This window comes from Castor canadensis, chromosome 12 (assembly GCF_047511655.1).
Source record: "Castor canadensis chromosome 12, mCasCan1.hap1v2, whole genome shotgun sequence".
Classification (NCBI taxonomy): Eukaryota; Metazoa; Chordata; class Mammalia; order Rodentia; family Castoridae; genus Castor; species Castor canadensis.
The window spans coordinates 80,180,439-80,192,308 of record NC_133397.1 but is presented as its reverse complement, the minus strand read 5'-3'; the positions used below and the strand labels follow the sequence as shown (position 1 = coordinate 80,192,308).

The 11,870-nt window shown below is 39.7% G+C and overlaps 1 protein-coding gene across 5 annotated transcripts in view; it reads left to right on the top strand.

Annotated features, from left to right (window-relative positions):
* Nucleotides 1-176: 176 nt before the first annotated feature.
* LOC109676984 (uncharacterized protein C2orf92-like) overlaps nucleotides 177-11,870 on the top strand; it is a 177,610-nt gene continuing 165,916 nt past the window's right edge. For 4 of the 5 annotated variants that reach the window (XM_074050185.1, XM_074050179.1, XM_074050181.1 and 1 more), the window contains exons 1-3: nucleotides 177-235; nucleotides 6,101-6,198; nucleotides 7,339-7,441. The gene's annotated coding sequence lies outside the window, so the exon portion shown is untranslated. The remainder of the gene's footprint in view (nucleotides 236-6,100; nucleotides 6,199-7,338; nucleotides 7,442-11,870) is intronic. The other variant, XM_074050180.1, reaches the window with a different exon arrangement.

Here is an 11,870-nt window from a genome sequence, read left to right as displayed (position 1 = left end):
GGGCGGCCCGGCGGCCAATCACCGCTCCTATCCCTTCCAATTGATGCGAGCGCCCGGACCAATAGGAGGAAGGGGCGGGGAATCCCGGGACTGCTCAGCCAATTGAGGCTGTCCGGAGGAACGGTAGGGGCGTTGCCAAGGTCGCTTGCGCGGCGTCGGGAGATGATGTCACGGCTGGGTTCTTAAAGAGGACACCGGCAATGGAAGCTAGGCAGGTGTGTAGGACTGTCCAGAGGTAGGCACGTATTCTCAGTTCATCTGTCCAGGAAGAGGTTTTCCGCCCTCCAGATCTCTGGCCACGTTTCTTCGTGAGCGTTCCTTTCCCGAGGAGGCTAGCCCTAGATATTTCCATTTTTAAAATTTAGACACTGAGAAGGATTTCTTTTTCCTTGTAAAAAATTACATTTTCGTAGTTATTTGATATTGGCGTTTATTGAGCATTTTCTATGTGTCTGCAGAACACTTCTACCTGCTTCTCACAGATCCTTGTAAGAATTCCACCGGGTAGAGTTCTCTGTCCCATTTTTAGATGAGAGAACCAAGGAGCCTCATACCTATGTAATTTGCCCAGGGTTATGGAGCTGGGATTGGTACAGGTACAAAATGGATCCTATAGTGTGGAGTGTTCCGAAATTCCCAGTGGTAATAACTTCCAAAGACAGACACCCTTCCCCGGGCCCCCCCCCACCCCCGCCCCAAAGAACGAGATGCTGGAATGCTGGACATGAAGCTGCCTCCTCCTAGTTTCTACCACAGATTCCCAGTTGTACCCACCAAGAAAAAATAGTGAGCAACCACAATATTAAGCAAATCCCCTCAATCAAATTAACTGTGTCAATGGGATGCAGTCTGAGTGTCCTCTTTGATTTTGTTTGGATTCCTCTTAAGTTTATTGGTAGGCCCTTGAGCACTTAGAGGAGTGGAGTGAATTGAAGTTAGTTGCCTAGGCATACCTTGCCACCATAGAGTTAGAATCCTATCATGGTATTTAATTTTTGTATTTTGAAAGAGGGAAAATAGGATCACCTTGTTTTACATTGCATTTCCTTTATTGAATTATAAATGGTGTGTGACAATTGTACAAACAGGTAAAATTTGATGAGTTTTGATGTATGAGCATACCTGTGCAATCCTTTTCCCTATCAGGATAATGAAGAATCCAGGTGTGCTGGTACACACCTGCAATTCCAGTTACTCGGGAGGCAGAGACATGAGGATCCTGAGTTGGAAGCCAGCCAAGGAACATTTAGGGAGACCCTACCTTAAGAACAAGCCAAAAAAGAAATAAAAACAAAAGGGCCTGGGGCATAGATAAAGTGTCATGGTGCCTGCCTAGCAAGCCTCAAGCCCTGGGTTCACTCCAGTACCATGAAAAAAAAAATCTGTTGCCCCAAAAGTTTCATTATATAGTGCCTTGTAATCTGTCCGTCCCCACACTCCGTTCCTCCTCCTTATTTCCAGGCAAGCACTCTGCCCGCTTTACCTACTGTAGAGATTAATTGTTGACTTCTAGGGACTCCTACACAGTGTACTTCTTTGGTTGTTTGACTTCTTTCATACAGCATAATTATTTTGTGGTTACTTCATATGTTGCAAAACATGTTTGCTTCTTTTAGTTGCTTAATAATATTTCATTACCTGGATATACCACAGTTTATTCATCCATTTACCTTTTATGGATATTTGGACTTTCCCAATTTCTGTTTTTTGCAAATGAAGCCACTATGAACATTTATGAAAAGTCTTTGGGTGGGCATAGACTTTCTTTTCTGTTGTGTAAATGCCTAAGACTAGAAGGGCTGCATCAGATAGCAAATACATGTTTTAACATTTTAAGAAAATGATAAAGTGTTCTACCACTTTACATTCTCACCAGCAGTGCATGAGAGAGTTCCATTTTCTCCACATGGCCAACATTTGGTATTGTTATAGTCTTTTTTTCCCTTAAACGTTGTCATTATGTTTTATTGTGTCTTTCTCTAAAGGCTTATAATATCATATAATGTTGAGTATCTATTCATGTATTCACTTGCCATCCATGTTTTCAATGAAGTATTTTTTTTTTAAATCTCAATTCCCTTTTTTTTTTGGTAGTGGGAGGGCAGAACTGGAGTTTGAACTCAGGGCCTTGCACTTTCTAGACAGGTGCTCTACCACTTGAGCCAAGTTCCAACCCTTTAACTCTGGTTATTTCTTTTTTTTTTTCATTTTTCTTTTATTATTCATATGTGCATACAAGGCTTGGTTCATTTCTCCCCCCTGCCCCCACCCCCTCCCTTACCACCCACTCCGCCCCTTCCCTCTCCCCCCCCCTCAATACCCAGCAGAAACTATTTTGCCCTTATTTCTAATTTTGTTGTAGAGAGAGTATAAGCAATAATAGAAAGGAACAAGGGTTTTTGCTGGTTGAGATAAGGATAGCTATACAGGGCATTGACTCACATTGATTTCCTGTGCGTGGGTGTTACCTTCTAGGTTAATTCTTTTTGATCTAACCTTTTCTCTAGTACCTGTTCCCCTTTTCCTATTGGCCTCAGTTGCTTTAAGGTATCTGCTTTAGTTTCTCTGCGTTAAGGGCAACAAATGCTAGCTAGTTTTTTAGGTGTCTTACCTATCCTCACCCCTCCCTTGTGTGCTCTCGCTTTTATCATGTGCTCATAGTCTGGTTATTTATTTATTTAAAGATAGGGTCTCACTTTTTGCCCAGGCCAACCTGTGATGCTCTTATTTTACACTTTTACTGGGATGACAGGCATGCACCATCACACCCAGCTTTTTTCCATTAAGATGGAGACTCACAAATTGTTTTGCCCATGTTGGCCTTGAACCACAATCCTTCTGATTTCAACCTCCTGAGTAGCCAGGTTATTTCTCCTCGGGTGAAATCTGTTAGTTTGTGTCTGTCACAGAATTGGTCCTCTTTAGCTTATTAACTGAACTATCATTATGTACTCATGTTTTCCTTTTAATGTGGGTAGGACCTCTTGAGATCCTACTTTCTCACTCTTGACATTATGATCTGAGTCTCCTTTTTCCCTGGTTAATCTGTCTAAATGTTTTTATATTTATTGATTTTTTTTAAAGAACCAGCTTTTAATTTCATTCATTTTTTTCCCCAATGTCTTTTATATCTTAAAAGGATTATAACATTCACAAAGAAGAGTGTGCTGCACAGATGTTTGTAACCCACAGAGCCTAAAATATTTTCTGACTCTTTACAGAGTTTGTTGACTTCCCTTCTAGACTTGAGTGACTGCATAAAAATAGATGTTTTTGACCTGGGTGTGGTGCTTCATGCCTTTAGTCCCAATCTCCCAGATGGCTGTGGAGGTGGGATCAATTGAGGATTGAACTCCTCAATTGAGGAGATTGGGGCAAGTCTGGGCAACATAGGGAGACCCATCTTGAAACAAAAACAAAACAAGCAAACGAAAAACCCCCAAACAAAAAAATAGTTATTTCTCCCTCATACATAGCTCCTTAGCAGATCTAAGGAGAGAAATCAGGCAGACAAAGTCTGCTGTGACATAAAGGTAAACCTCCCAAACCACTCATGTTGTAGGGTGCAAAGCAACCCTTCTTTTCTTCCTCTGGTGATGTGATGAGGTAGGAAGGTAGGGAATGGGCCAGCAGAGAAGAGAGGGAAAGGTGGAAGAGTTGGGATTGAGTGAAAATAGAAATCATTGGGTAGAGAGTGGGTGTGAGAGAAACACAGGAGCCTGGGATGAAATTCAGATTTTGTCCCAAGCAACTGAAAGGACCTATCTGCTGCTGAGAAAAGAGGATGAGGGAAGTTGCAAAAATGGGTGGTGGGGAGAGGGGCAGGAGGAACTGGCCTATTTCCCATTGCTTTGGTTTCTATGAGCAGAGAATTGTGTGAAATCTTCCAGGCAAATGACTCTCAAATGACTCCATCCCCAGCACATGCTCAGCTCCTCCCAGGGTCTTGCTCTATGGCAGTCTTTGTTCCCAGGTTTTTCCGTCCTGCTGATTTGTTGTGATCTAACAAAACCTGTTTTTGGCATTTCCAAATGTACTGTAAAGATTTTAGGCCATTGTGGGCTGTAATGTTTCCCTTCATAGATACCAGAAGTGAAAAGAGCTGGAGCTCAGATAAGCACTTGTTTTTGTATTTATTTACTGGTCATTTTCTGTTTTAGTTATGCTGAGAGTGTAGGCTTTATGTTGGTATATATACTCCTTTTATTGTTTTTTGTTCTAGTTTTTGCTTTCTTGAAAGCATGTTAGAGAAATAATATTTATGCTAGTGCCATGACCTGATGGGCTGGGTTGAATTGCATTCTCTAAATTCAGATGTTGAAGGCCTGACCCCCAGGACTTCAGAATGTGAGTGTGTTTGAAGACAGAGTCTTTACAGAGAAAATTGAGTTAAAATGAGTTCACTAGGCTGGACTCTCATTGAGTATGACTGGTGTCCTGTAAGAGGAGATGTGGACACAGGTGTGTAGAGAGGGGAGGTGATGTGAAGGCACAGGGAGGAGACACTGTTTACTGGCCACATCCTGGAAGAGATCCTTTCCCGATGTCCCTTGGAGAGACTCAACTCTGCCAACACCTTGCTCTTACACTTCTTGCCTCTGGAGCTGTACTAGGATAAATTTCTGTTGTGATACTTTGTTATGGCATCCCTAGCAAATGAATTAATTGAATACACCTCAATTAAACTACCTAGTATTATACTAAATTGATTTTTGTGTGTCTTTGTGCATGTGTGTGTGTGTGTGTGTGTGTGTATGTGTGTGTGTTACTGAAGAGTAAACCAAGGCCTCACACAAGCTAGTGCTCTGCCACTGAACTAAACCCCACTCCTTGTGTGTCTTTTTGTCCCCAGAAGTTCTCCTTCAACTCAACCATTGCTCACAGTGCAGGAACAAGAGGGCTCCAAGGAAGTCCAGCTATATTACTTTGGGACACAGTACAAAATTAAAATCCAGGAAAAACTAGGAAAAAAGTACAAGTAAAGATATTAAAATATAAAATTTTCCTTTGAAAATATACAAATACTTAGAAACCCTAACAGGAGAAAGGTGGTATATGAGTAACCAGAGGAGTGTATCACTGTGTTTATGCTATTTTTTGTATAATTATTTACTGTGTCTACTTTCTATCACTCTGAAAAAGTAACTGAGATGAGCACCTAAATAAGAGAAAAGAGGTTTTTTTTTGGCCCATGGTTTCAAAGGTGTCAATCGATAGCCACTTGGACCTGCTGTTTTTGGGCCTGCGCAAGGCAAAATATCCTGACAGAGCATAAATTGGAGCAAAGCTGCTTACTTCATGGTGGCCACTAAAAAGAGAGGGGCCTGGGGGTCTCAATATCCCTTTCAATGGCCACCCCAGTGACCTACCTTCCTCTAACTATGCCCCACCTCCTAATGGTTTTACTACCTTCCAAAAGAGCCACAGGGTGGTGACCCAATCTTTTTTGCTAAACAGAGTGTTTACTCAGGCGGCCGCCAAGCAGGTGGAAACAGGCGATCTGAGCTCAAATCTGCCTTCTTGGGGACAAAGTTTAGAGTACGTACATTACAATGGAGTGAGGGACCTAAGGTGTGAGGAAGGTAATTGGAGGTAAGGAAAAATGAAGTAATGGGTGGTCAGTGCATGCGTGACCAAACTTCATGTATCTTTCTTTTTTAAAAAATTTTATTTTTTCGTTTTTACATTTACAGACATGTATACATTATTTGGGCCACCTCCCCCAACTTCAAGGCAGAACCTGTTCCTCCCTCTTGTTTTCTGATATTGTTGAAGGAAAATCATAAAAGATAATAAGAAAAACATGGCATTTTGCTAGTTTGAGATGAAGATGGCTATACAGGGATATTCCTTGCATTGTTTCCATGCATAGGTGTATTACAACCCAAATTGGTTCATCTCTACCAAACCTTTTTACTACTTCCTACTCCCCTTCCCATAGTGGCCTCTGGCAGTTTAAGATTACTATATTAGCTCCTATACAGTGATCATATCAACCACATTCAAGTTTTAGGCTTCTTTCCCTTTCCCTTTCCCACCTGTGTGTAGTTTCCCTTTAGTATGTGACCCATGTCCAGTAATATTACTGCATTTGTTTTAGGTCTACAATCCACATCTGAGGGAGAACATATGACTTTTGGCCTTCTGAATCTACTAACTTCGCTTATGATGATGTTCTGTATTTCCATCCATTGACCTGTAAGTGACAAAATTTCATTCTTCTTTGTAGCTGCATAAAATTCCATTGTGTATAAATACCACATTTTCTTAATCCGTTCATTGGTAGTGGGGCATCTTGGCTGTTTCCATAGCTTGGCTATTGTGAATAGTGCTGCAGTAAATATGGTGTGCAGGTGCTGTTGTAGTAACCTGAGTCATATTCCTTCTGGTATGTTCCTAGGAGTGGAATTGCTGGATCATATGGCAGATCTATTTTTAGTTTTTTATGAAGCCTTCTTTTCCATTGTGGTTGTTTAGCTTACATTCCCACTAGCAGTGTGTGAGGTTTTGTTTTGTTTTTCTTCTTTTTATTTCACATCTAGTCTGCTGGAATCTAGTTTTGGCAGTCAAGCATAGGCTAAAGGAGAAATCAGCTCTGGTGCACTGGGCAAAGATTTTTACAAGTGCTGAGGCAGGGGTGTAAGTGGTTGGATAACTTTCCACTGACTATGGATTCTATGGTCTAGAGTGTGACTATCCATGAGTTTTGGGGTGATCCATGCTAGGCAGGGTCAGATAGGTTCTGCCATTCTGGAAGCCATTCAGAAGACAGGAACCTGATTTGAAAGTGGGGCTCACTGTTCCTGGTATCATGAAACCAAGCTAGCGTAATAACTTTCTACTCAATACACTTTATATTCTTGTGGGCATGAAGTGGTTTGAGGGAGACGTGATCATTAATACCTTATTCAATATATGATAAGAACAAATGTGACTTGTCACACCATAGAAATGACAAAAATGAACACACTCTTTATCCAAAGCAGCTTCAAGAAGAGTAGGGAACAAAGACAGGTATATGATCACATATATGAAGGATGGAATTCTGTATCAGCAACCTGCCATTTGTGGTAAACGTGATCAGGGGACTGAGCCTGTGTTGATATTATGCACACACCTGTGCAGTCCAGTTCCCGAGGGTCTTTTTCCCTCTCAACTGGCTGGGTTCCTCTGCAATTACCAGTCAGGTGACATCTCTCTCCACATTCACCTATTCCCTTTCAAACACATTTCTGCATACAACCATTCAACTTACAAATGTAAAATGAAACATGGACCCATGATGCTCATATATGTGACTGACTAAAATCTCTCTTTCCTCCATGTGTTTTATCAAAGGGTTCAGTCTTATATGGAATTTCCTAGAACAAGGATATTTTCTTGATGCTGTGAACAGAAGTCTTAAGAATTGAAAGTGAAAATGCATAAAATTGGAATTCAGGTCAGTACATAATTCCTCTTGTCTGAGTTCAGAACCAAATACGTGGCTGCGCCATGACTCCAGTAGATGGAATCACACTCTCCAATAGAAAAAGTGGATGGGTACAGTGGTTGCTTCACCCCAGATAAGGAGTGTGTCTAATTCCTGGTTGTTTTGAGGACACTGATACCATGTGAACATCTCCTTGTGTGAAATGTGCAGTGCAGAATGTCTTTTCCTGGCAGGCACACAGATGCCAAGAAGGAGAGCGAGAGTGGCACAGCAGCTAGCCCTCCTTCCACATGTTCATCTCTTCTGGGGATGGTGGGGCTTGTGAGGGGCCAAGCACATTCCTGAGGCTAGCCAGAGGAATGCTGTCCATCCCCTGAGGAGCATGGGCAGGTGCTTCTGTCAGCCAGTGACCAAAGGTTCAAATTACTCATTTTATGGTGGAGGCAGATTGGCCCTGAAGATAGAATAAGCACTTATTCTAGGAGTCACAGGAAGCATTTCATCCTTTGAAAAACTGGAAAATAATGTCATTGTCTGAGGATGCTAATATGTAAAATTGTTCCCTGGCCCACCTGCATGAGTATGGGGTGGAGGGTGGGGAATGGGAGGAGCTTATTAAAAGATCCTGGAACCCAGCAAGAATCTGTCAAAGTGGATCTCAGGAATCTGCTCTTTTTCACATACTCCCTCACTGTCTTTTCTGTAGTCACCCAGGGACCAGTCCCTGGCATTTGCACATATTGACTAAGATGATTTCAGGGATCAATTTAATCCCAGAATACTCTTTAAAATAATGATTGCTAATATCTCTGATTTATTTCATTCTGTAATTGCATACACTGAACATAGCTTGGCATCTCTTTGGTACCTGGTCTTGCCCTGAAAACCCTGAGGGGATAATTGTATACTGAGGACCACATGCCAGCTAGATTGTCTGTTTTTCTCTAGGTGCCTGTGGTTTTGGTGTCATATCCAAGAGATTATAACCAAATTCACTGTCATGAAGTTTTTTCCTGTGTTTTTTTCCTATGGATTAGACAGTCATTCTTAATTACTGCATTTTTCTGTGATGTAGCTACTGATTTTTTTTGCATGTAGGTTTTCAATGCAAACTGTAGTATCAACTTGTCTAACTCATCAAATGCTGGTATTTTTCTTTGTACAACATTATGTTTCCAAAGCAATAGTCACTTTGGTACAGCTTGTTGAATCATCTCAACCTAGGAAAGTGGATGTCTTCAAGTATACTTCTGGCTCTTTCCTTGCATGTTATACTTTTCCTCCTATGTATTTCTTGGCATGTATCTTGCTAAATTTTTCCTGAAGAATTTTATGTCTCTGTGTTGTTCCTATAAGAGGTGATTTCCCTCAGTATGTCCTCTACCTAGTTCATGCTTTGGTACTAAAAAAGTAACCAATTTCTGTATGTTCATTTTATATCCTGGTACCTTACTTGGTAGGTTTTCTGGTATATCATCTGCAAGTAGACATGCTTTTAGTTCTTTACAAATTATTGTGCCTCCCACTGATTTATGCATCATGTTTAATTGCATTTCTAATAACTCCAGGACAGTCTTGAGTAATAGTGTAGATAATACTGCATCCTGTCCTGTGCCTCTCTCTGAGGAAATGTCTCCAGTGTATTCTAACAGTTTTTATAGGACTAATATGAAAGAGAGCTTATCTATCTATCTGTCTACATACCTGTCTGTCTATCTGTTCATCCATACACATACATGCATAAATACATACTGAAGAATTGATCTCTCAATTTCTGTTTATTTTCAAAATCTGGAATGGCTCTTAAATTTTGTTAAAGGTTGATGGATAGTGACTTTTTCTTAAATCTGTTATTGTGTAGGATATTAATTAATGTTAAAGCAACCTTACATTCATGGGACAAATTCCACTTGGTCAGAGTGATGTTTGGTGACTGCAGTCATTGGTCAGGAGTAGACTGCTGGTCACTGTGCATATGTAGATCGAGTTTTGATTTGTAACTTTTAAGTATTGATGCATATGATAAGTTGTTACTCCCTCACTTTTTTTTTTCTAGTTTTCAGACAGGATGTTGTGATATAGGTAAGACTGACCTTGAAATTGAAACCCTCCCAACTAAGACTCCCAAAACTGGGATTATAGGCTTGTGCCACCATGCCTGACCTCTTTGTAATTTTTTACTATAATTAAGGACACATAATTAATTTACCACCTGAACCATCTTAAGTAGGCTGATCTGTGTTATTGAAGATATTTATAATTTTGTCCTTCTTTCACTGCCATCTGTCTCCATAACTCTTTTCATTTTATGAAAGAGAAACTCTACTCATTAAACAATAGCCCTCCATTCCCTCCTCCTCCTCCTCTTGGAAACCACCATTTGACATTTTTGTCTTTTCTGCCTGGTTTATTTCACTTAGCATAATGTCCTGGATGTTTATCCATGGAGCATGTATGAGAACTTCCTCTTTTTCTTCTTTTTTTTGTAACTGGGATTTGTGCTCAGGGCTTCACCCTGGCAAAGCAGGTACTTGGAAAGCAGGTGCTCCAGTCCATTTTGCTCTGTTGATTTTGGAGATGGAGTCCCATGAACTATTTGCCTGGGCTGGCCTTGAACCATGATACCCCTAAGTTAGCCTCCGAAGTAGCTAGGATTATAGGTGTGAGTTACAGGCACCTGGCATTTTTTAAAAAGCTGATTAATGTATAATATATATGTATTATATATTATATGTATATATGTAATGTATATATACTGTATTTTGCTTATTCATTCATCTATTTGGTCACTTGGGCTGCTCCCACATTTTTTTTTTCATTTTTCTTTTATTATTCATATGTGCATACAAGGATTGGTTCATTTCTCCCCACTGCCCCCACCCCCTCCCTTACCACCCACTCCGCCCCCTCCCTCTCCCCACCCCAATACTCAGCAGAAACTATTTTGCCCTTATTTCTAATTTTGTTGTAGAGAGAGTATAAGCAATAATAGGAAGGAACAAGAGTTTTTGCTGGTTGAGATAAGGATAGCTATACAGGGCATTGACTCACATTGATTTCCTGTGCGTGGGTGTTACCTTCTAGGTTAATTCTTTTTTTTTTTTTTCAACCTATAACATGAAAATACATTCTTTTTAATGTTATTTCTTTAGCATCTTGAGTTTATTCTCAACAAATGAAAGGTCTTGACTCCAAAAGCCTTATTCTCTCTGGAGATGCACAAGAAAATGTTACATTATTTTAAAGGAAACATAATTATACACATAGGAAATGATATTGGAATTCAGAAGAGGCATATATCATTGGAGAGAATAGTAGATACTGGGACCTAAAATGGCCTTAAGAATTATTAATGTATATTTTTTGCATAATCCATCTGTAGATTTCAGTTCAGATACAAATTTGTATCACCTCACACTCAACTTTTTCTTCTGTTCTCCTTTCTCCATTTCTCTTTTTCTTTGTTCCTTGAAACTACAGGAAAAACAAAACAAACAAAACAAGCAAAGAAAAAAATCTAAATCGAAACAACAAAAAAAACCCCAAAAAACAATGCCTAGGTAGCTCACCTCTCCATAAGATTGTTTGTGTGGGGTACCATTGGTTTACTTTACTGACATCATTTTAATAATGAGAAAAATTAAGCTCACAAGTTAAATGACTTAGAGAATCTTGGTCTCCTGATTCTTATTACCATGTGCTCTCAGGAACATTATACCACTATTTTATGTTTTAAAAATACAATTCCCTTTCCATGTTGTGTAATCAAGTTATTTGCCATTACCTTCCCTCTTAAGCATTGCATTTTCTTTAGGTTTTTTTTTTTGGTAATATATTCTAGTTTATTCATGGTATAATTCTATTGTACTATAAAAACCACAGGCCAGCAACCTATGGACTTTGGGGCAAATGTTGCACGCTGCACATTTTTGTAAATAACATTTTATTGGAACACAGCCGCACTTTTCCATGATGCTTTGTCTATGGCTGTTTTCCCTCTACGAGAGCAGACTGAGTAATTGTAACAGAGACCAATTTGGCCAACCAAGGCTAAAATATGCACAGTTAGCCCTTCACAGAGGCTTCTGACCCCTAGAACAAGTTTTCAAATACAAAATATGGTACATATTTAACTATACGTGATTTATAATGAATTCCTACTGTTTTTAGCTTCCTTAAAAATTATTGGAAAATCAGTTTTTTTTCATTTCTACTTTTTTATTTTTCTATATCATCTAAAGTTGCACCCCATGTAGAATCTTCACTAGAGTAGCAATTCTTTTTATAATATAGTGTTATTTCTTATTTAGCTAAAATAGTACTAATGGCACTTGCAACCATAGGTTTGCTTAGACAAAATCTACCTGTTACTCATCTTCTAATATGTACCAGGTCCTGACATACACACTTTATAGTATCATCTTACTTAATCTACACA